The sequence below is a fragment of the Cygnus olor genome, chromosome 7 (assembly GCF_009769625.2).
Source record: "Cygnus olor isolate bCygOlo1 chromosome 7, bCygOlo1.pri.v2, whole genome shotgun sequence".
NCBI classification, from domain to species: Eukaryota; Metazoa; Chordata; class Aves; order Anseriformes; family Anatidae; genus Cygnus; species Cygnus olor.
In genome coordinates, this window is record NC_049175.1 from 10,613,734 (window position 1) to 10,636,947 (window position 23,214).

At 40.9% G+C, this 23,214-nt stretch overlaps 1 long non-coding RNA gene across 18 annotated transcripts in view; it reads right to left on the reverse strand.

The window, feature by feature from the left end:
• Nucleotides 1–23,214, reverse strand: part of LOC121073045 — a 77,995-nt gene that overhangs the window by 32,921 nt on the left and 21,860 nt on the right. For 11 of the 18 annotated variants that reach the window (XR_005821484.1, XR_005821495.1, XR_005821491.1 and 8 more), the window contains 6 exons: nt 15,631–15,747; nt 14,133–14,266; nt 13,213–13,377; nt 11,279–11,417; nt 10,791–10,902; nt 10,438–10,554 (listed from right to left, as the gene is read on the reverse strand). This is a non-coding gene — a long non-coding RNA (uncharacterized LOC121073045). Of the gene's footprint in view, nt 1–10,437; nt 10,555–10,790; nt 10,903–11,278; nt 11,458–13,212; nt 13,378–14,132; nt 14,267–15,630; nt 15,748–17,637; nt 17,786–23,214 lie in introns of all 18 variants that reach the window. The other 7 variants (XR_005821480.1, XR_005821485.1, XR_005821493.1 and 4 more) reach the window with 7 other exon arrangements.

Below are 23,214 nucleotides of genomic sequence, written 5' to 3' on the forward strand. Positions count from 1 at the left end.
ATGGTCATTCTTTTTAATTTCAGGGGCCTTTTAAATAAAGTTCCACTCCAGAAGCCAAGCATGAAAGGAGAGGAATGAAAACTCTGTGATAGATAAGATATTACAAGACACTGTCAGAATCTTGGTAGGAGAATGAAATAACACTCTGGATACTGTCATTGAAAACAATAATGAAAGAGTACACCATTTTCTTAACTGAAGTACTATCAAATCTATGTTACTGCCACACAACATATTTTTCCTCCAAAGGTGCCAATTTCAAGCTATGACTATTGATCTCTATCTAACACTCAAAATTAACTGCACTACAAAGGGAAAGTGGCACCAAATCGTTTGAGAACATCAAACAGTAAAAAGCCAATGGGGTCAAATCAAGGTCAGAATTTGATGAGTAGGGTGTCAGAAATTTAATCCATTTTGTCTAAGATAATGTATAGAGCCAGTATTGTTTTTTCCCCCTTTCTTTTCTGTAATATTTTAAGCCAGCTTCTCTGAAAAATATCACAAAACCAGACCTCAACTTTTTCATGAACTTTTTTCCATGACTGGAGAGAGAGATTAAACGGACTGAAACACAGATGGCAATTATGCCTCTGTTTATTTCCTAATGAGTCACACGATTATTTTTTGCCTTCTGCCACATCATTTCAGAATACAAGAAAACCTTATCTTGAAGGAGACATGAAGAGACAGAATAACACTGTTAAAAGTCCCAGTCCAACAAGATACTTAAGTGCATTAAAAAAACCCCAAACTTTTAACCATGAGTGAAGTTCCATTCACTTAAACTCACATCAGCAGCAGCGGGTAAATCTGTACCATCAGCTGGTGAATGTGGCATCTATCAGATTCAGCAGTGGTCTCAAGACAAAATACTCAAAAGCTCTTACAGTGATGTTACATTTACATTTCAGCATTTGGAGAAAATTAAGGTCAGAACTATGGTCAGAAAAGGCTTCCCCTTTGCCTCTCCACCACAGCCTGCAATGCCCATCCCCTCTAGCCACCCCCATTTCTGTTCGTATCGCCTCCTGCATGCCCAGGATATTCCCCAGCCTCAGAAACTTGACCAAACTCACACCCAGACTGAAATCTGGATCCATAAAGCCTGGCTACCTCCCACAGTAGAGGCAACACAGCTATGAGCACACTGACCCACTGTTTGGGCTTTCAAACTTGGCTGTGGCCACTTTCTCTTAAAACCCAGGCTGAGTAACTGCTTTGATAGCGGTAACACCTTCTGCTTCTCGTATCACAGTCTAGTAATTAGTATGCTTGTGAAAGGAATCAGAGGATATGTATTCATCAGATCAAATTCACGTCTCTCACCTCCCCAGGAGGTACCTTAACCACAGGGCTTTGGATAGGGGATTCCCCACTTATCCTACTGAAATCAGGCAAGAAATATTCAGGCTTTGATCCTAAAAGAGCTGAAACTTCAGCCCAGTGAATTGGACACGTCACTGGAAGAGGACTCTTCATATGTTTTAGCCAGTAACTGGGGGTGAATAATAAGGAACTGGATTTTGTCAGGAAGAGTCTGAGTGTGACCTCCCACTTCCTAGCAGAACACACAATATGCAAAACAGGATCCATTTTAAAGGGAGAGCAAGACACATACTCCTGTCTGAAACCAGCACAACCTCCGTGCTGGAACACACTGGCTTTCTGCAGTAGTACTCATCTCTCCTCAGGACATGGGTAGTGCTTCAGAAACACCCTTGCCTTCAGGTTATTTCTGTTTCCTGGCTCTAAAGAGTTCCCTGTTCAGCATCTGGGGATTCCTGCAGGCACTGGAGAGGCTTATCTATCCCAAGGAACTTCAAAGATACACATAACTGGTACGGCCAACATAGGGCACAGATAGGTTGAATAATTCGTTATAGGTTGAATTATTTGTTACCTAAGAAGGCTTCTGACAAACAGCAAGGCTGTTCTGGAACACTATGAATAGAACAGATTTTGGGATGGGGTGCTGAAGAGAACTGGTTTTAGTGAAACATTGGATTTTTACCAAAATGACCTTTTTCATTCCAACCGCCTGCTTTGCACAGAAAATTGCACAGAAATTTCCAAAATTTGAAAAGAAATTCAACATCCCAGTGACTTATTGGAGTTATGGTCTGGATGTTATTTTCTTTTGTGGACCATTTCCTGCAACTGGACTTAATTTCCAACATGCATCATTGCAAGATGTTCCCATGATGTATTGCAACAGCACAAGAAGATAGAAAACCATCATTCACATTAAAAAAGACCTGAGTTTAAGGAAGAATTATGGAACGACTTGGGTTGGAATGGACCTTAAAGATCCCCTACTTCCAATCCTCCTGCCATGGGCAGGAACACCTTCCACTAGACTGGGAAAAGAATATGGGTTCTTTGCCTTGAAAACTTGCAAGCTCCTGAATGGGAAGTGGGAACTGGTCACTTCTACTTTGCTTCCCTCCCCCCCCCCAAAAAAAAAAAAAAACAGTTTTCCACAGCAAATAAAACATTCCCAATCCATTCTATTTAACAAGGTATTCTCAGGCTATGTTCGTCATGAAATGAGGATTAGTTGTTGGTACTGTGTGTCCATTTATCGGTAGAGTGGTCATTTCTGCATCCCTTCCCTTCCTGACTCATCAACACATTTAGAAAGTACCCAGCAGACAGGGAAGGGGAAGGATCAGTGGGTGCTGGGTGGGAAGAGTAGATATAAAAATTCTTAGTTCTGTTTTGATACTTTGCAACCATGGTACAGATCTACATGGCAGATCAGCAAGTCTCTGAGATTTGAGAGAAAACTCTGCCAAAAGATGGTGTTTCTTTTCCTTTAAAAAAAAAATCTTGAAACAGGTTATTACTAGCTGTTGTACTGCATCTGAAACTTTCAGTTTCATTACTTACTTATGTGACGTATATACCAAGTGGAGCGGGATCTTACTAAAACCTTCCAGGATGAAAACTGTCATGCTAGCCTGTCTGGACATTTTTTAGCAAACACAAAAATGGAATTAGATGTTGCTGCTACTCTGACTCAAATAAACACAAAACAAATTAATTAAAACAACTACATGGAAAAAAAAAACACAACAAACACAAAACAGGTGAACATTAGATTAAAACAAGGTTATTTTGAGATGGTGAAATAATACAATACAGCTTATTGAGGTAAATCCATTAAAATTCCAAGCACTTTTAAACACATATTTAAAGCACGTATTAAAGTATAGATTTGTTTGTCTTAGGATTATGTAGAAACCTCTTTTTAAGTAAGAACCTAAGTTAGCTTTCTAAATTAGAATGGAAACTAATCTCATAGACATAGTACAGCAGTCATAGTACTGAGTTTTCTGCATATTAACTATTAGGTTAAGATGTATTGAATTTTTGGTGTCTACTTAATTACTTAGCTTACCTTAGGCTCCTTTTGTAAACAGTTTCACTCAAGTGAGTTGAAAATCGCTGATTTCTGACACTTTATTGCATAGCTAGGAAAGTTATTTTATACACATCTGTCTGCCCAAGAAAAGATTTTCTACTTGTTTTGGCATGGGCTTTTAAATAGATACAGATATAGATATAGATATATAGAGTCCTTTTTCCTGATTCCTAGTAGTTCTCCTAGCTTAGTTTCAACAGACATATTCCACAGAAAAAGTAAAGGTTACCAGTGTATTAATATTACTTCTGTACACTACTGTATGTTTTCAATTAGGCTCACTCCCACAACGATTTCCATATCTAGCAACTTGTTCTTCTTATTTCTTGATAAGTGATGGCCCCTATCAGGAAGTCGGGGGCGAGTCTGCTACTGCTTTGAGTAAACAGCCTAAAGGTCATTTTAGATGTTGGCTTTTGACACTCTTGGTTCAATAGCCACCCACCACAGTTGTCACCAGTAAGCTTAAGTTAACCTCATGGAAAAATAGCCTTTCAGTGGGTCCTGTTGTCTCTTCAACAGAACAACTCACCGGTGGTCACTTAATAGTGGAATGAAGAAAATCCTATTAAGTTCCCCTCACAGAATTTGACAGAGGCGTTTGGTCTGGGGTCATGATCCAAGTGCTCTAGGCTTTCCCTGAGGTCTGCTAAGGTTATGGGAAAGTCTCTGAGTTAATGGGGTCTTTGAGTGGCAGTGTGTCCACACGGGTGCCACAGTTCTCCTAGCAAGTGCCCAAGGACCTCTTTAATGAGATTTCTCATAGCAGAAAGAAAATGTGCAGAACAGATTCCAGCTACACACACACAACCGACTTCTGCAGGCGCGGCTATGTACACCAGAATGTGAAGGCATAAAACCCACAGCTAACACTGCACCCCCACACTGAATGTCCACCAGCACAGCTACTACACATACAATATTGTCCCCCCCAACCAAACCCAGGCTCCTGCAGATCTTGTTTCTTTCCTATTGCTCCTTCAAGATTAATCAGTAGCAGGCACAACTTTGCCAAAATAGATGCAACTGCTGGAGTGTGTTGCCAGTACACACTACCAGTGAGCCTCCATCAGGAAAAGGTCATTACACCACTAACACAACCAGCCACCTCTTCCCACACACCTCTTCAGCATGAAAGCAGGAAGAACCCAGCAGCCAGACCTAAAGATACTATCATCCTGCAAAAGGAGAAGTGTTGCATGACTACATCTAAGATTCAGAGCAAAGGCCAAAGTACACACAGGGCTGATACAGCAAATATGCTTTGCACTGACACCCCCCTCCTGCAGACTGAACAAGGGACACCACTATCAAAGATAAAATACAAATTTCATTCCAAAATAATACCTAAGACATTTCCAAGAAATTTCCCATAAAGAGAGACTAATGTATTCTCAAAATCAGGTAGCTCAGGCTTGTAGGCTCTCATTTTAGGCACCTGAAAACAAGTATTTCAAAAGCAATGAAACAGAACTTAGTGGCAAGGCATCTCAGAAACTCTTCATATTCTCCAGCTTGAAAACAGTAACTCTGGTAACTGAGGCACTGTTGGGTCTTGCAGTGTCAAACTGTGTACACCCTGCTGGAAGACATGCTCTGTATATACTTTACAAAAGTGGGAAAAAAAAACAGCACAGCCCAAACCTCCTTGTCCAGTTAGAGATTGGTTTGAGACTCTCCATACACCATGCTGATTGTTAGTAAAAAAGGGATTCATACAAGTAAGGGGCCAGCTCGTGCTGATAAACTATCTTCACTTTTCTATTAAGAGAGTTACAGGCTAGAACATGTGTTCCTAAATTTCTACATGAAGTGCATTTGTACCATCTTTGTTTCACATCTGTGTAGCTCAAAAAAAACACTCCAGAGCCATGAAGAACAGATGAGGGAAGAAAGCAAAACTAAGAATATTCTTCAAAGATGCTGCTCTCTTTTCAGAGCCAAACACCCAGCCTACTGCATCCACCAGCCCCTGTGCTTCACGACACACACAAAATAGTAGCTACCAGCATGTCCTGTTCATTTCCATCGTGCTTTGTGGGATTCAGATGTAGTCACTGTGACCTCCAGCACCTCCCGCTCATCCAGCATGGGATGTTCTGCTGGCCCTAGAGAGGAAATTTCTGTTTTTCACAAGTCATTCCTAGCACAACAATTCACTCAGGGTGGCATTACCATGTAGGTGCTAAGAGATAATAAACACTGAGGACACATCCCGTTGATACTGTTCTCTTTCCCTCCCTCTACTCTACAGCAAACAGAGCTCAAGGCTTCAGAGGCCTTCACAAAAGCAGTCAAACCCAACTTCCACAGACTCCTACATGATATTGTATAGCCACAGTCATAGATGTTTTCTCTGGACACAGGGCTCCATTTTCCAGCACATAATTTTCACTGTGCACAAAACAGACAACAGAGTGTAGAAACTCCCTTTTTTGCGTTTGACATTATCATACTTACAAGAAAACCATCTGCAGTTTTCAGCTTCAGCTTTAGCTCCAAGTTGGGATCTTTCAGTTACTTTCCCAATATGCTTTCCAGCCCGGACTCTAGTTCAGTCTGCTCCTTACTCCAACCACTCTCCCACCTCTGCAAGCAACATTTGCTTTCTAGCACAAAAGCGTTAGAGTGTTTAAAATCCCAGGATGGCGTACCACAAAGCAGGCTCCTTGAGTCCAGTATTTACCCAAAAACAGTAAGTGCATGATGGCTGCAGAGCCACAGCACTGCTCGCTCCTGAAGGGTAAAACGGTACAGCTGGGACTTCACTACAGTCCAATACCACAACCTGTCATATCTTTCTAGCTAAAGGAGTCTGGGTAGAGAAAATACAGGATGTATTTAAGCAATAATACCTTATGGGAATGTTTAGCAATGGCAAGTGTTCTGAGGAAGGGGTTGTGCCTCTGGCCCTTACCCTCACAAGTCAACAACTCCTAAGCTCACTGGAGTTAAAATAGCTGACTTAAAAGTCATAATTGCTATTCTAAGCAGTAAAACACAAAAATGTTTTTTTTAATGTACCTTTTAACATGCTGCAAAGTTAAACATGGCTTGCATGTTACCATGGATATAATTTCATGTTTATAAGACTGGTCTTTCCTGGCAGCTAAATGCCTGTACAGGAACAAATAGCAGAGCAGAATTTTGTTTGGCATTTTGCTCAGTTTATGATAACAGCTAACTACTCTTTTTCTATTAACAAGCTTTTGATTTTACTGGAGTTTCTGTAGGAACAGAGTTCTTGTCATTGGCACTAAACACTCTGCGACTGATCCTAGCGTGAGCAGAGCCCTGAACTCAGTGGCAGCATTCATGAGAATCAGGGCCATAGGTTCAAGTCCCAGCATGTTTACGTATTTGCCATGGCTGCCATCAGCCAGTATACAGTACGTGCTTCATCTCTGCCTGATGAAGGGTCCACTCCAAAACCAGAGTGCAGAGGCTGAGCTAGAACTTTTACCAAAAACATGAGAAATTCTTACCAAACTCAGGCACAGTCAAGTTAGCTTTTCACCTGAGGAGAGGGACAATTTTATTCACCTAGGTCCCAGAAAAAATTACCCAGGGAAAATCTCCAGAATGGAATTGCTGCTTTCATATTAACTTGAAATCAGCTGCATTCAAGAAGAAAGGCTAATTGAGTATGAACAAAATACAGATTGATAGAAAGGTAAATGTGGCCAGTTCAGAACAAGTCTAAATGCCTCCCTCACTTCCAAACTTAATTCTTTGTGCCCATACCTATTTCAAAAAGCCTGTGTGTATTTCTAGCCCTACCGAACAATTTCTGTGGCAAAAGTTGCCTTGTCTTCAGTAGGACAAAATTTCACCCTTCAGTGAATAAACCCAGGAATAGCTTTTGGCTGCTGGTTGGCAATGTGTAGGATTGTAACAACTCAGCTGCTATTGCTAGATTTGAAGAGAAGATGGAATTGCACAGACCAGTCTGGGGATTACACCACATTATGTCCCTCCAAATCACGCAGCCAGAGTGTTTACCTGTGTCTATGTGTTGCTGTCATGAAAAGTTCAGTACCTATTTCAGTATCAGATACGTATCAGTTAAACTTGGCTTCAGCTTTTGAAGTGGGCGGAGAGCATCACCACCCCTTTCCTGTACTGAAGTCTGCAACAAAATTGCATTTTACTCACAAACATATCTGTAGTTCTGTTGTGTTGACTTTTTTAACAAATAATCTCATTGGACAGACAGCACCAGCAAGTTTCTCCACTCGGTGGAGTGTCTTCACAGCCCTCCCACACAGTGAAAATGACTCAGACAAAACTACTAAATTTAGGGCATTGGTATTCTATGTGTTACGCTGGTGTTCATACAAGTAATGCCTTAAACAGTAAATTTCTGAATTAAGCATTCAAGCAATCTTTTCTGTGCTGCATCTGCCACTGAAACGAACGGCAATGAAGGTGGGCTGAGGAGGAGGTTATTTGGATCGTGATTTGGGTTGTGTTTTGGCTAGAGCTAAATGTGAATTTGAGTGAGGTCTGCATGCACTTTTAGAAATACCTATTGACCTGATACTGTGATGTTTGATCTCAATTGATAAGATCGTGCAAGATTAGCTGCCCTTGGGAGATTCCCTTCATCTTGGGCAAGAGACTGCAGGTTTGACTCACACACGGGGATGATTTCTCTTAGGATGACTAGACCGATTCCCACTTCTCAACATTCACCTCACCCATCTGCCTGAGGCTCCCCTACTGCAAGTGTGGCTCATGAAGCAGCTGCTGAAGCGCTGATTGCAACTACATGCAGCCAATTAAACTGGCACTTCTATAATTCAATATTAAATTACATAGGATTGTCACAATTTTATAATTTGCAAGTCACCCCCTGCTTCACAAGCAAATGAGCCATCCCTGTAGCAAGGGCAAGATCCTCTGGAAGAAAGCAGAGGTGGACAAATAAAGGTGAGAGGTTTTATGGCTGTCACTCAAGACATGGCTCTGCAGTGACACTTGCCAGGCGTTCACCATCCAGGAAAAGGGACAGCAAGTCCCTGGCCACAGGGGCAGAAGGAGAAGTAAGGAGAGGGAAGGGAGGAGAAGAGAGAAAGAGGAGGAGGGCTAAAGCACCTACTCAGTTAAGGCAGTCTTTCCTCCCTACTTGCTTAAAATTGCCAGTGAATTCAGGAGACCAAAGTCAGGCCTGTGCAGGACCACGAGACAACACTCTCTTCAGGCCGACCACAAAACCTGCTGAAGCCAGCAACAAATGTACATGGGTACCTCTGGGAAGGACATAGAAGCACTGACTCGTATTGACGAACTTTGGCTCTTTTTCTGTTTGTCAGTTGTCTCCAGAAGGGCATGGTTTTCTTATATATTTTTGGGTTTGAAACTGCTGAATAATCAGTACAAATATAGTTCATGATCTGTTACCCAATTAAAACCATGCAATTCCTAGGAGCAACCTGAACTGTTTACATTGCACACTTCCATCACATGCCCCTTCTTCATTCTTCACCATTGGAACATAACTCTTAAAGAAAATTAGTTTGTATAAAAACACTTGCAGATCGTGTGCCACAGCCTCTAGAAATGCTTATGCTGGTCTGATGTGCAGTATTTCAACCCGGGGAGCTGGGCATCCCTGTCTAAAGTTCTGCAGACTAGATAAAGAATATTTCTTTTCCTTGGGTACAACCCCAAACCTGCGCTTACATGTAACACCTGACCTGAGGCAAATTTCCATAGTTCAGGGCTTATGCTTGCCCTGACTCCACCTGAGAAGCAGGGGTCTTAAAAATCCCCCCAAAGTGCTTACTTAATAGATGCTTAAAAATCCATCCCCAGAGGAGATTTGGGGCAATTATTCAATTTTTTCCCTTGCTCTAAGGCAGAATAAGTAACTTAGACCATCTCTGAAAAATACTTGTCATGCTTCTTCTTCTAAAAATTCAGTCAAAAAGATTCCACTTTAACCCTAAGTAATCTGTGCTGTGGTTTTACTACTTGTACAATTAGAATATTTTTCCTAATGCTTGAGCCTTGTCTTTTTACCCAATCATCTTGTTAGGATATTTTTCCAACCAGGCAACTTTGACTGGGTAAAATTACCCAGTCTTACTACTCAGATTTCAATTGGTAATCTAGTCAGAGAATATAATGAAGATCAAAAGTCGAGATCAAAAAAATACCTATATGATATCTACTGCTCATTCTTTTTATCCTTGGCTAGCTGCCCTATGAACTGGGAAATTACATTAGTTTAACATTAATTACTTTTGACAATTATATTTTGTTATCACTTTACAATCTAATTCTGTACAGACTGTCTGACAGTCTGTTCCACTATCTGTCCAGGAATCCAAACCTCTCAAGTAGATTTTCAGTTTCGTTATTATTCCCTTCTTTAGATGCACAGGCAAGCCATCCTTCTTACTAAGACTTAAGACTAAAATACCTTTCTAAGAATTTCTACCCTATGAAACAGAATTGCCCCCAACATATTCCGAGATGGTGATGCACTGAGGTTTTTGCCATGCTGCCTTTCCAAGCAGTATCCAGGTAAAGTGCCCATTGCCACCAAGGCTTTGCTACAAAGTACTTCCAAGAACTGCTCAAAAACTTCTTTTCACTCCTTCCAGTGAGGTGGCTTAAACTACACCCTCCCATCACAGAGGCTGTGCTCTTCCTCTCTTTCTAACTTAAACAAGTTAACTTAACTTAGACAAGTCTGTCCCTCATTTATTCCACAACATCAGAACAAGCACGGATAACCTTCAACTATACTACCAACACTTAATTTCTCCAAGCCCGTCCTTCCAGAATGAGTTGTGCTAATACCCCAGCCCTATGACTTACCCCAGCAAATTTCTATTACACCAATTAAGTATTTAACTTGGTTCTATGCTACAACCTCAGATCCTTTCCATTTTTTTCCCTGTTTGTATTCACATTGTCCTCTTAACCTTCCAAGGATCCTACTGTAGTGTTCTCTCTGCCGACTTTCAAATGTTTTTCTTCTACGTGTAATTTTCACTTACCTAGCTAACTTTTGCACTGGCCTCTTTCAAAATGAGCACAAAGCCGCCTTCTCGCTAGGCTGGTGAATAATGTGGAGTATTTCTTCATCACCTGAGTGCCATCTCTCCCCATCAGGCCTGTGTTAAGAACATCTGCTGTTATGTGGTACGGAGGAATCTCCTGTCAATATCACTTGAAAAATTCACACCCTTACCTTCAAAATCTGACATTAGCAAGTGCCAAATATTTTACTTCCACAGTTTTGATGAAAAATTAAATGTTTTGGTATTTCTGAATTGAAATATTTAATTTCAATGAGTTGACCCAAAGCAAAATATTTTTTTGACCCAATTTGACAAACAGATTGTCTTACCCATCCAGAATGAGGCTCTCTGAGCAAGCTTTTTCCCATGATCCACCACTACAGTAGGTAAGAACAGCAATTGCAATGCACCCTCGGTTAGGCAATGGAGAGCTGGGGGTGGCTGTAAGAAATAATCAGGATACAATGTCACCTGTCCCAGAAATACCACAGCAGTTCAGGCAAATGGCTTAGGGTTAATATTAAGCAATAAGTGCAATCTAGCTCAACAAACTGTTTTGAAATGGATCAAACTGACTCAAAGCAAAATATTTCAGTTATACCTTCCTGGTGAGTCCTTCTTAAATCACAACTTCATATAAACTTTGCATAAAAGTCACTTTAACACCAAGTGTTTTTTAACGTAATAAAATTAGCAACTGTAGAAATAGATCAGTCATCATGAGTTGCTGCACAGGAAGATCAGAGTACTGATTCAGACATACTTCATATACATTGAATTGCTTCAGGAACTCAATACTTTTACATCTTGTTCATACCATGACAGTTCAAAAGATGGTCTTTGCTCTCCAATGGCTTGCACATGATGGAAGTGATGCCAATCATGAGAACCAGAAGATTCTTTTGAGCCAATTAGATGGCACCAGTCACAACGACATTAGTCATCCACTCCTCAATCTGAGAAGGAACCAAAATTATCATTCATCAACTCCAGAGGCTGCAAAAGACATGAGGGAAGTGTACTATTTCCCATTCTTATTGCAGTCATCATCATACAAAGTGACGCAAGCTGCTATTTTCTGCTCCTCTTCTAGGAGAGTGGTGGTTACTCTCTGTACAGTTTTCAAAAGAGAAATTTTGATCTCATTTAATTCCTCCAAACTCCTTCTCCTGTCCTTGTGTGACCAAGAAAGGAAATAGGACTAGAAAATGCTATACAGTAAGAATATATACAGCCTGATGCCATCAGCCTCTGCAGCTGAGACAGAGGATAGTGTTGTGGTATATGGTGACAAGTCTCCACACACCAATGGGAGCAACAAGAAAAGAACTGATACCTGATGTGTGAAAGCACATACACAAGAAAAAATCTTCAAAAAAATTGATAGTGAAGCATCAGGAGTGGTTAACTGCAGAGGGTTCAGAGTGGAGGTCGTTAAGAGCAGATCCAGAGAAACAGACTGTGCTGGAGTGGCCAGTTTAACAAACCACAGAGTCTTTACACTGCTGAGATCAATGAGTTATGTACCATGTATGTCAGTGAGCTGAAGGGTACAGGAAATCCAGGAGAAATTGATAGGCTGGAGAGACTGACCACACCCCGTTTCTCCTCAGCAAGATGGTTTGAGCATCTCAGAGCTGCTGGTGTAGCAATCCTTGCTAGCTCACTGCCACCCACAGCTAGGAGACCAGACAACCTAGCAGCTCTGGTAAGGACAAACACCTTTGTACATGATACTGTCCCAATCCAATGTGAGAGACACCCTTGGAATAATGCTCAACAGCTGCACACATCTCCAAGGCACAGGTTGGCCAGCTCTGGATAGATAAGCTTGTGAAGTCCCTTCCAACACTTTGCTTTTGGAAGACACAAGCAGTGAAAAAGAAGATGAAAATTCAAAAACATCAACACTTCTGATAGAGGGGAAAACAGATGAAATTAATGGCAAAGTAATACTCTGCAGAACAAAATAGCAATGTTCTATTCTGTGGCTTGGGAAAACAACATGCCTCCAACACATCTGGGGAAACACCAGTAAGTGTTTTCATGGCAGTTGCTCCTCTGGGGTGACATTTGGTTCGCTGCCCAGTCAGAGCCTGCCCTTGAAGGATTTCCTGGGATAGATTCTCAGCTGGAATACACAGTGTCACTGCTTTCTGGAAGCATGGCAGTTCTGAGCAGGAGAGGATTTTGCTGCAGATATTTGACTGGCAGGGAGGCTTTCTCAAGGGAGATACATCTGACAGCTTCACAACGAAGGGAGATGTTATCCACAGCATGAAAATCCAACTAACAAACAAATTTGATACTGACTTTAGAAGTCATGTTAACAGATGGTACCAAATCCATGTGTCAAAGATCACAGTTACTTCTTTACATTTCCCATTTTGTCTTTTTTTTTTTTTTTTAACTTCAACCTCAGAGAAACAGATTCTGACTCAAGATGAAGAGCTAATTAACCTATAATATACTAAAAGGAGATTTGGCTGTGCTGAGAAATCTGGAGTTTGGTACAGCAAGACACTCCTCTGTAAACAGTCAGATACCTCCCAAGGATTTTTCGTAACTATGAAATAATTCAGATCATCTCCAGAATTAGTCTTAGATCTGCATTACAACACTACAGATAATGAACTAAAGCACAAGTTAGATAAATCAGATAATCTAAGACAATATTTATACATGTATAAAAAGGTGAGGAACAAAGACTCTTGAAATAATACCTGTGTTGCAGTTGTTGTTAGACATTACCTTACTATAGACAGCTGTACTGAATCTAGTTTCATTCTCTTCAAAAGATGATATCTAAAACTTCCAGACTTGTCTTTCACATTATACACTGCAAATAACTTGATCATGGTGGAAGAGGACTCACAGTAGCTCTCTTTTATCCAGAGAAAAGATATTTTTCATAAACTGTAAAGATACATTTGTAATTATGTTTCAGTGCTTATTTACAACAAATGCCTGTTTGCACCATGCTATCTAGCAGCATAAATGGTCTCTTTAGCTCTGATGCAGCCCCTGCTTTACCTTGTATGAACAAAGCAACAGTGATCTAAAAGGTGCACGTACGACCCACAGGAAGGGGAACAAACTTTCATTTCAGAGCATCTTCATACCAGTATGCTTTTATTTCCAAAAGGAAAAGTGCTTCAGGAAGGAGAAATTCCAGCCTCTAACTGACCTAGATAAGCTGCTGGCATAAGGAATCCAGGAGTGAGGCTTCTGACAGAAGCTCAGTCCACCTGGTGGTACTAGACTGAAGTATTTCCACACTAGCTAAGTACATCCTGCCAGAACTTACAGCTGCATGTGCAGTCTTGGTGAAAGAGAACCTCTGTCCATGCCTCATCATGCAAGTGATGCTCAGAGAAGACATGGCAGAGGAGCTTTGGGCATATACACTTTACTTAAGCATCTGCAGGACATCGATCTGTCTGTGGACAATTGCTGCCGTTACAGACTTCGAACACTCCAGGCTCTCTTTATGCTCATTTTCATCTAAACTTTGCTAATCGGAAACTAAACTCACACTTCCCTGGCTCTGAGCAAGAAAAGCATGTCCGTCTTAGCCTAAAGTTAATGCGTAGCCTAGGCTGGTCATCCACACTCCCTTCTTCACCAGTGGAGAAGGACAGTATCACTAGATGATTCACTGCCTTATGCACCTGATGAATCCTTGTTTACTGATGAGGGAAAGAGAGAGCCCATACACTTCGCTTGGACTGGATCGCTAGCCTTCTGACAGCTCAAGTAGGATGAGATATATCCTATCGGGATGGTCGTCTTCTTTTGAATGTGTCTAATGGTGAAGACAAATGAAAAAAGAATTCAAACTGTGGCTTCCTGACACAACAACTGTATAAAACTAAGATAAAAGCAGTAATGAAACAACACTGATATTAATGACAATAACACAAAAAGCCAAAAGCTGTTCTACATGATACTCAAATGTGCCACAGCTTCCCTGTGTGTAAACGTGTATCTCATCTATGCCCAATGCAAAGGCAACTGCCAGGTCACATGCTATGTACATTTTCAAACAGAGAGGAAGAAAAGGAATCATTGGACCAACGGCTTGGAAACCAAGTGATTTCTTCTGTGTTGTCTTGGTATGCTTTGTGAAATTTTCTGTCTAGAATAACACCTGTAACCCTGTCCTTCCAATGTAGCTTTGATTTATTTCCTTGGCTTGGCTTCTGCAGTGCTTTTACCCTTCTGTAAAGAGTCTGATTGGACCCAAGCTGCACAGATGGGGAAGTAGCAGGGAAGAACGCAGCTCCGCCAGTGTCAAAGCAGCCAGACTCCCTTCTGCTGGCTTCAGAATTCTTGGAAGGGGCACAGAACAAAAGAGAGGCTGCTGATGTTCTCTCAGCAATAGCAGCACTGTCAGGAAGCTGAAATGACCCAAGAGAGCCACAATGTCCTGCAGAGGTACAAGATTTGCACACAGTGACCTTGTGCTCCAGTGGTCTTGCCCATTTTGCACTGAGGGTTTCTGCCGTGCCCATGAGAAGGGCAGTTCAAGCCACAGTGAAACAGGCCCAGGGACTGGATCAAGTTTGACTGGCTCTGAAACACCCAGCTGTGTGGTGTGACATGGCCCTTTATCTCCTTGGAGGGAATGGGATTTTGTGCATTTTCATTCCGAACACACAAAGCAGGTAGCTAGATGAAATATGGCACAGTCAGCCTCTGAAAAGGCTTACTGTAGGTCTGAAGACTGCAAGAGACACACATCACTCTTCATTTAACACTTTGTTGATCACTGACTTGTGGATTGTTCTCCCTCTGAAACAATTCTAACTATTCTTTTTAAATGGGAATTTTGACCAGAGCGACCAGGATGTCTTTAAACATACAGTTGGCATGGACACTGCAATGGCAGTGAGATACCAATCTGGATGGGCTCATACCTACCCTGTGGCTGAAGCAGAACAGTAAATGCCTCCCTCAGCTACAGTTGGAAAGAAAAAGTGTTTCCATTTGAGTCAGATCAGCGCCAGGCAGCCAGGCACTGGCTGCTCCACTAGGCTCCCCATGCTTAGGAGAATATCCCTCACCAAACAGCTTTTACAAGAAGGTCAGCCACATTCAAGTGTATGCCACCAACTGAAAAATGCTTATTATGTAACATAAAGTGAATACTTTGAGAGCACTACTTACAGTGGTTTATCCTGTACAACTCCTTGTAGGATCCTGATTCCAGGACTTATAAATTAGCCAGGCTGTCTACAGATAGATACACCACAGAGCAAGAGCAGCAAGAGGACAGTCTCTTCCCTACAAGTATTACATAAATAGTAAAAGTCAGTGTGTGAAAGATGGGAGAAGAATGCCAGGTGCATGCAATGTTTGTAACTTACACCTAGGACAAATGTGTGCACACATCAACTGACTTTCTTTTCGCTTGGTCCACATTGGACCTTGCAATATTCATTCAAGGTACAGACCAGCTTCAACTACAAAGTTTTCTTTCCAATAAAATTTTTCGATTGATAATATGATCCCACATTTAAATTAACCAAATTTGTAATTACTTTTTAACCAGCTTTTTAATATGCAAAACTATGTAAGTGTAGTACCAGAATGGTAGGGAAAATAAAACATTACTTATTTGGCATAATCACAGATTTTAATAATTGACAACACATGTCAAAGTCCACAAATCACAGCTTAGGCAATGAAATGTGGTGTGTCTTTTTCATTCCACGTTACTGGTTTCTTAATTTAGCAAACAGGGAATTTTGAGTGCATTTAAAGAGGAAATCAGCAAACAATACTAAATTTTCTGTAGAAAGAGGAAGCATAAGATTACACAAGTTACCACAAAAACAAATCGAAGCAAACTGGTGCCACAGGTCAAGTAATTAGGCACAAAGAAGAATTAAATCTCTTTAAAATTTATTGATTTATGATACCATGTCAAGTTTGGGACATAAATATTTATTATCTTGCAGCTCCTATTCCTTCTACGCTTAGATTAATTTTATTCATGTCTTTGTAATAACAGGGATTTCAGCTAAGTCCAAGCAGCTAACAGTAAGACAATACGCTGTTACATTTGTCTCTCCCCTGAGAAGCAGGGAGCACATTTTACATGTCAAATTATTCCATACACAGAGAACACTGCAATATTGGGTACATGCAACTGCACCACAGATACCAGATTAGACTCCTCTGTATACCCTGGAGCAGTCTAATATATTTAAATCAAATTGCCATAAAGTAGACAGGGACAGTGTTTTTTACACTTGCTGTAGACTGCAGCAAAGAATGTTTCATTATCTTGTAGAGATGGACAGTTACATTTTAGTTCTTTTTAACCAGATAATAAACCTCACCTTTCAAGCAGCTGGCACCAAGCATGCAAACAACTATCTATATGTAACTCAAAAGAACAGTACTACTGCTACCAATGCCTGCTAATTACACTTAACCTTTTGAATTATCTGGACTACTGACATATAAAGAATGAGATGGATGCTTAACAGACCCCACAAAGAACAGTCAAAGGCCAAATAGCATTCATTAAACATGTGACATGCATTAGTACTAGGATAGTGGTGATTACATGTGTGTTAGTTTGATAATGTTCTCTATAGAAATTACATTACTCCAATGAATAGAAACATGTCATTCAAGAGAAGAATGAGTAATAGATAGTATGAATCCACAGGACTTGGTGGTTATTGTGGGTATTAGAATTTTACAGTGTATGAAATTTCATTTTTTTAAATATATTTGCAATCCTTGAACTCCAAGAAATATGGAGAAAAACAAACAAACAAACATAAAACTCAATACAGTAATAGCACAGTAGTAGTTCAACATGGCATCTCTAGAGAAATCCTGACTTCAGTTTACTGGTGAAAATGGTTTTCACTGGACATATACTCGAATGAAAAAATAACCTAAAAATCACTTGTGCAGAACTCCCCAATGAACAAAGAAGGCCCAACACAGAGGGATTTCCAGACACACTGTGGCTGCGTGCAGGACTGAATTTCCACAGAGGGCACCATATCATAGAGCAGCAATCTGCCAGAAGGGTTTCAATGCCATGGACTGCTGTTACAGTCAAATTGGGCAACCAGGTATGCTTTTGTAAACACTGAAAAACAATAAGCAAAAGAGGAGGGAATAAAAGCATCCCATCAGCTTTTCATGTACCTTACTACGTACAGGTTTGGCTCAGAGCTTTGGAGAGGCAAAGCAGGGAGTATTTGCTCTGATGCGATCCTTCAGAGCTGAGATCCTTTATCTCTGCACTATGTATCTGCCTCATCACTGAGTTCTTCCTGACGAGAAGCAAGTTTTCCTAAATACCAGAAGCAGACAAGTAACTTTGAAGGTTTAGACCTTTTTGCTCTTTTATCTAGACATCAGCAATGATCAATTTCAATAATGCACAGTGCAAATGTTTGGTGTTTTCACTGCAGGATTACAATCTAATCTAACCCAAAACTCAAGTCAAATCTGCTAAGGAAGAGAGAAAGAAGAAATACAATGTCTTCTCTTTTTTTCCTTCTCTATGCAGAATATTACCAAACTGGCATTTAGTGTTAGTTCAGCTCACAGAAATAATTCTTGAAAGCCCATTGGTGGAGTTTGTTTCCTTCTCCTTTCAGGTTGAAAAGGAAACTTTCTGTGAGTTTACTGTAATGGAGTGTTTGTCTGTATCAGAAGCAGCCTGACCTCTCCAGCCACAAGATGAAATACCAGCAGCCCACTCTGTCACTAGTTCACTACTAGGAAATTACATGGGAGGAAAAACACAACACAAAATTCACAGAAAAAAAAAAAAAAAGAAAGAAAAAAAAAAGACATCAGCAGTGGTGGGAGTGAATGAACAACTTAATAATGAAGCCAGTAAAAAGGAAAATATCCTCCAGCCAATTGATAATAAAAGGTTACTTGAGGTAAAGGGTCAGATCCTGAGCACTGTGAAGTGGCCCAGCTCTCCAACCTCAGCAAAGCTACAGTGATTTACACTGGCTGCAGAAAAACCCAAGAGACAGAAAAACCCAGCTATAAAAAAGGAATTGGAGGCCCACACTTTGAGAAGATTCCACTCACTTTTAGCACCAGACTGAGGTACAGAGGTGACTCTGAGGGTTTGTTTCTGCGGGGGAGTTCCTGTGAAGTAAGCTGAAGTGTGAATTTACACTGCGTTTTCTGATGGGTCTTTAAGTAGGCTGTAAATTCATACCCTAGCCTATTTTGCAGGGATTTCCCCAAGTAGATAAGCCCTAAATTGGCCTCCTAATCATGGAGGCAGACAAAATAAATAAATGTTTTCAAAACTGCAGACCCACACAGGATCTCTCTATTGCAGGCACAAGTGAGTACCAGATAGCATATACTGTACTTCTGCAAGTACATGGTGTCCTTCTTTCTTCCATTCACTCCCAAGCCCCACTCCCATCATCTCTCAGCATCCCTCCACTCTAAGACACTACCTTCAATCCTCCTGCCCTTATCCAGCTTCATGCCAGATTACTGTACCTTCCTGTCTGGCTCTTCCCTTCCCCACTCTAGTTCCACATCTAGAGGTCCAGGTCTTCCTTACCTACTTTCCCCTGACCCTCAGGGGAATGGTAAAATGGTCCTGGTACAAAGGTGGCTTCTCCTACCAGTTCCTCGCCTCTGACCCAACCCAGTCATGTCCTGCCCATTCACACCTCACCCATTCCTCAAAGGCTGCAAGGCACCGAACCCTTGGGCGACTGGACGCCCTCTGAAGCCACCTTCAGAACCACAAGGTTAAATCTATGCAGACAAGTGCCATGAAGCTGTGCGAGATTACTCACACTTTTTTGATTGTAAGATATTTCTACATGCTGCTGAATGGGAGGCCCGAGGCCTTCAGCAGGAGGCAGAGGATGCAGTTAGTATGGCCACAGCTTCACCACAGTCCTCAGGCTGGGTGGTTTGGCCATCAACACAGGCTGCACCACATGAAGTCTGGGCTGTTTCCCTGGGAGCCGCAGTGATGCCGTAATAGAGCAAAGCATTTAAGCCTCGGCTAATCTGGGGCCTTGTACTGCTTTAACTGCTGCCTGTGCTGTTCTGCCCTGCTGGCTCAGGCACTCACTGCACCAGTGACAACTAAGCCCCACCTGTGGCTGTACTGCTAACAGGCGATGACAGTACCATATCCTGAAGGATCCTTTTCAAGAAGACAATTTAGTAACGTGCTGTCTCTGGTACAAATGCCAGATTTCTCATGAGCAGCACTGAACACACTCACTTCAATGCAACCCCTGACTTCGCAATGCATGAAGAAGAAATTCAGTTAATGCTTTGAAGTCTGAGCTTTTAGATCAATGAGGGAAGCAAAAAGGTACTAGCCACCTTTTGATAGCAGCAGAAGGAACCAGCTGCAGTGAACAGCCGTCACATACAGTACAGTATCCCACACCGTCCTTATCAGCTCCAGCAGGTAGCAGCAGTCTGAAGAACACAAACATCTTTCTAGCAGGTACAAGACTGAAAAAGCTATCTGAGAGATGCAGATTGTAAACCAGTGACTCTTCCAGCACTTGACTAAGTAAAAGTTTCATCTCTGATGTGTATGAAGATCCTACACAATAAGAATCTCCAGGTACAGAAAGAGCTTGACACACTTTAAGAGCCAAAGTCTGTGCTGCAGACCTTTTCCTGCATTTCATTACCTTAAGTATTCTGTGCGCACCTTTTCTGTGTACCATCCACAAACATTTGTGTAACTCAGTTTTAACAGCAAAAGTACTTAAAAGAAGCCAGCATCTGAGCTTCACAGAACGGTCTTCAGGGAAAGTGAAGTTTACATTCTCTCAGGAGCGTTTGTTTTGGAAGTGTTCAGGCTTTCATGCAAACAAAAAACACCAAGAGCAGCCAAACCCCATCAAGCCAACAATGGCTCACAGAACAGTGTTTCACAGCGTTTTTTTTGTTTTGTTTTTAATAATAATATGAAAGGTACATAAATATCAGAGAACAGCAAGCACATCATCAATATGATGCAAACAGAGAAGGTTAGGTACTCTGGAAAAATTCTTGTGTGTGAATTATTCACTTAGCTGAAATAATTTCTCTTTCTTTTCCATCTTACCCTGTTCAGGAAGAAAATCAAGGCTATATAAGGCTTCACATTCAAAGGGAGGAATATGCTAAAGATTCAAGTCTGATGAAAATAATTAAATCATTTGTTTTGCCTAAGATAACTGAAAAATCCCTCAGGAGTAGTCTGCAAGAAGCTAGTAATTCCCATGCAAACTATCAAAGTTTTGAGAATAGCATCTTGCTGCTAAACATTTTTTTTCAGAAGAACAAAGCAGATGATACTTTATAACTTGCAAATCACAAAACATGAACATAAAAACTTACACATTTCTTACCAAGAATAAACTGATCCTCACTTTACAACAGAACATTGTATAGCATTTTGAGAGTATTAAGAGGACTCACGGGATTTTATGGAAAATTTATGGGATACCATAAGGTCAAAAACTGAACCGTTTCATCCACGTATGGTATAGCACTTGCTTCCCACTCCAGGACAAGATACTCACACTGGACCAGCCGCACTTGAAAATGATGTGCAGAAAGGTGGTTGTCCTTCACATTTTGGAATGTGAAATTCTGAGGTTTCACAGGTAATTACAGATGTTAATTTGATTGTATATCACTGACTTCAGCAATGCAATCTATTATCAATGATTCCAAAGCCACAGCTGCAAGGATGTTTACCTGCTCCCCTACGGGCTACACATGCAATATGTGCAATGTGACTAGACATAGACTCATCCAAGGCCAAGATGACACGATATTCAGTGCCATGTGGAGGTGGATACAGAGCCACATTTCAAGTCACAACACAAGCAGCAATGGCTGTACCAGCTCCCTACTGATTTCTCTATTCAAAGACTGTGCTAGAAGGTAAAAACAAACAAACAAACAAAAAAACAAAAAACCCAACCCTACATGATTATGTTACAAAACCTTGTCTCAGTGCACATCCACTAAAAAAAAAGCTGAATTTTCACTGAGAAGACAACCTTAGTACGGACACTTTTGTGACCTATTTGTTAATCAGCAGCAATGTTATTAGCAAACTCATACATCTATACATATCATACACGTCATTTTAGATGACCTGTACCATTCAAAAAGTACTGACATTTGAAAAGAAGGATAGCCTCACTCAACTAGCTTGTCTCAGCCCACAGCCAAAGGCAGCCATGTAGAATCAGAGACAGACAATGAATTACTGGAGAATGGGGAAAAATATATATAGAGATGGGAGAGTAGTGTGAAAAACAAAGCAGACAATGGGGGTCAACGCACAAAGGGGCCTCTGAAACAAACCTGGACATACCTATATTCTTGTCTGTTGAATAACAAGAGGATGCAGGGAAGGAAATAATGAAGGAACTGAAGGAAATAATGCTGTGTTTTCACAAAGGTGAACTGTAATCTGTTTGCATCTTAGGTCTCAAAACTATTATAGCAGTATTTTAATACTCATGATGTACCATTTGGGATAATGTATCTATATAAATGTATTAACTTTTGAAAGAACATTTTATGTTTTTAACTTTCAGAGCATAATTTCTTTTATTTGTAGCTTTCCAAGGCTATAGATTTCCTGTCTGGCATCTCTCTCTCACCCCAGAGCCAAGCTACTCTAGGTCCTTACTGAACCTACAACTTACATAGTAACTGGGATAACCACCAGCATAGTCCTTAAAAAGGGTGCCCCAGAGAATTCAGTCATCAGAAAACATCCAACAAGGCAAAGCAACAAGGCCGTCCACATTAATTTAACAACCTATTATCCTCTGAAATTGTCATCAACACTAATCTATTTATCTAGCAACTAAACAAATGTATATGAGCTTCCTATGTAATAACACACTGATTAAACCTTAGAACATTTCAGGCAGGGCATATTCCTCAAATAAAAATCAGACCTCTTATTAAACCTCAAAGGGAATTCCACATAAACACACATGATCAAAAAGCCAAGACCACATAAGGATTTAGTCTTAGTTTTAGTCAAAATTCAGTGATTCTTTTTAATTGCTTCAGTTGCAATGTTTTCAGAAGCACAGAGAACCATCCTCTGAGAAAGCTAACCAGTAAAAAGAGCACAGATCTCCTTCTTACTCCATCACATACTAGGGAGGCCTTTATGCCCTGCTAAATGTAAAATATTTTAGAAAAATAAAACCAGGAAACAAAATGGGATTTGGTCAAGAGTTCATGCTGGCTGAATCACTGTGGTATGGAAACCACCAGCTCTAAAGATGGAAAGTCCGGAGCCATTCATTCCCTCAAAAAAAAGAAAAAGAAAAGGCATTAAAGAACCATTTGGCTTGAGGTTTTGCTGGTAAGCTCCCCCAACATTGGAAGCATGGGAAAGGCTACCTATGGATTTGGTGCCTTGACCTTTTTTCTCCTAATCTTTCTCTAGGACGACCAGCAATTTGACATGCATCATAGTTTTTCATATTGGGTGCAATGAGAATTGTTTAAATGTCACTCTGTGACTCAACATGCAGCAATGCTACAGGGTCATGGCACTGCTTCTTCCCTCCACATCCTGCACCTATTGCCCTCTTCTGCCTTTCCCCAGGAAAAAAAAAAATCTACATACTTTACAGATTGAACATGGCCAGTTTCTAAGTAGAGATTCTTCCAGATTTCTCTGTGCTGCCTTTTATCTGAGAGCTTCCAAGGAAATATTGCTCAGAAGCAATTAAG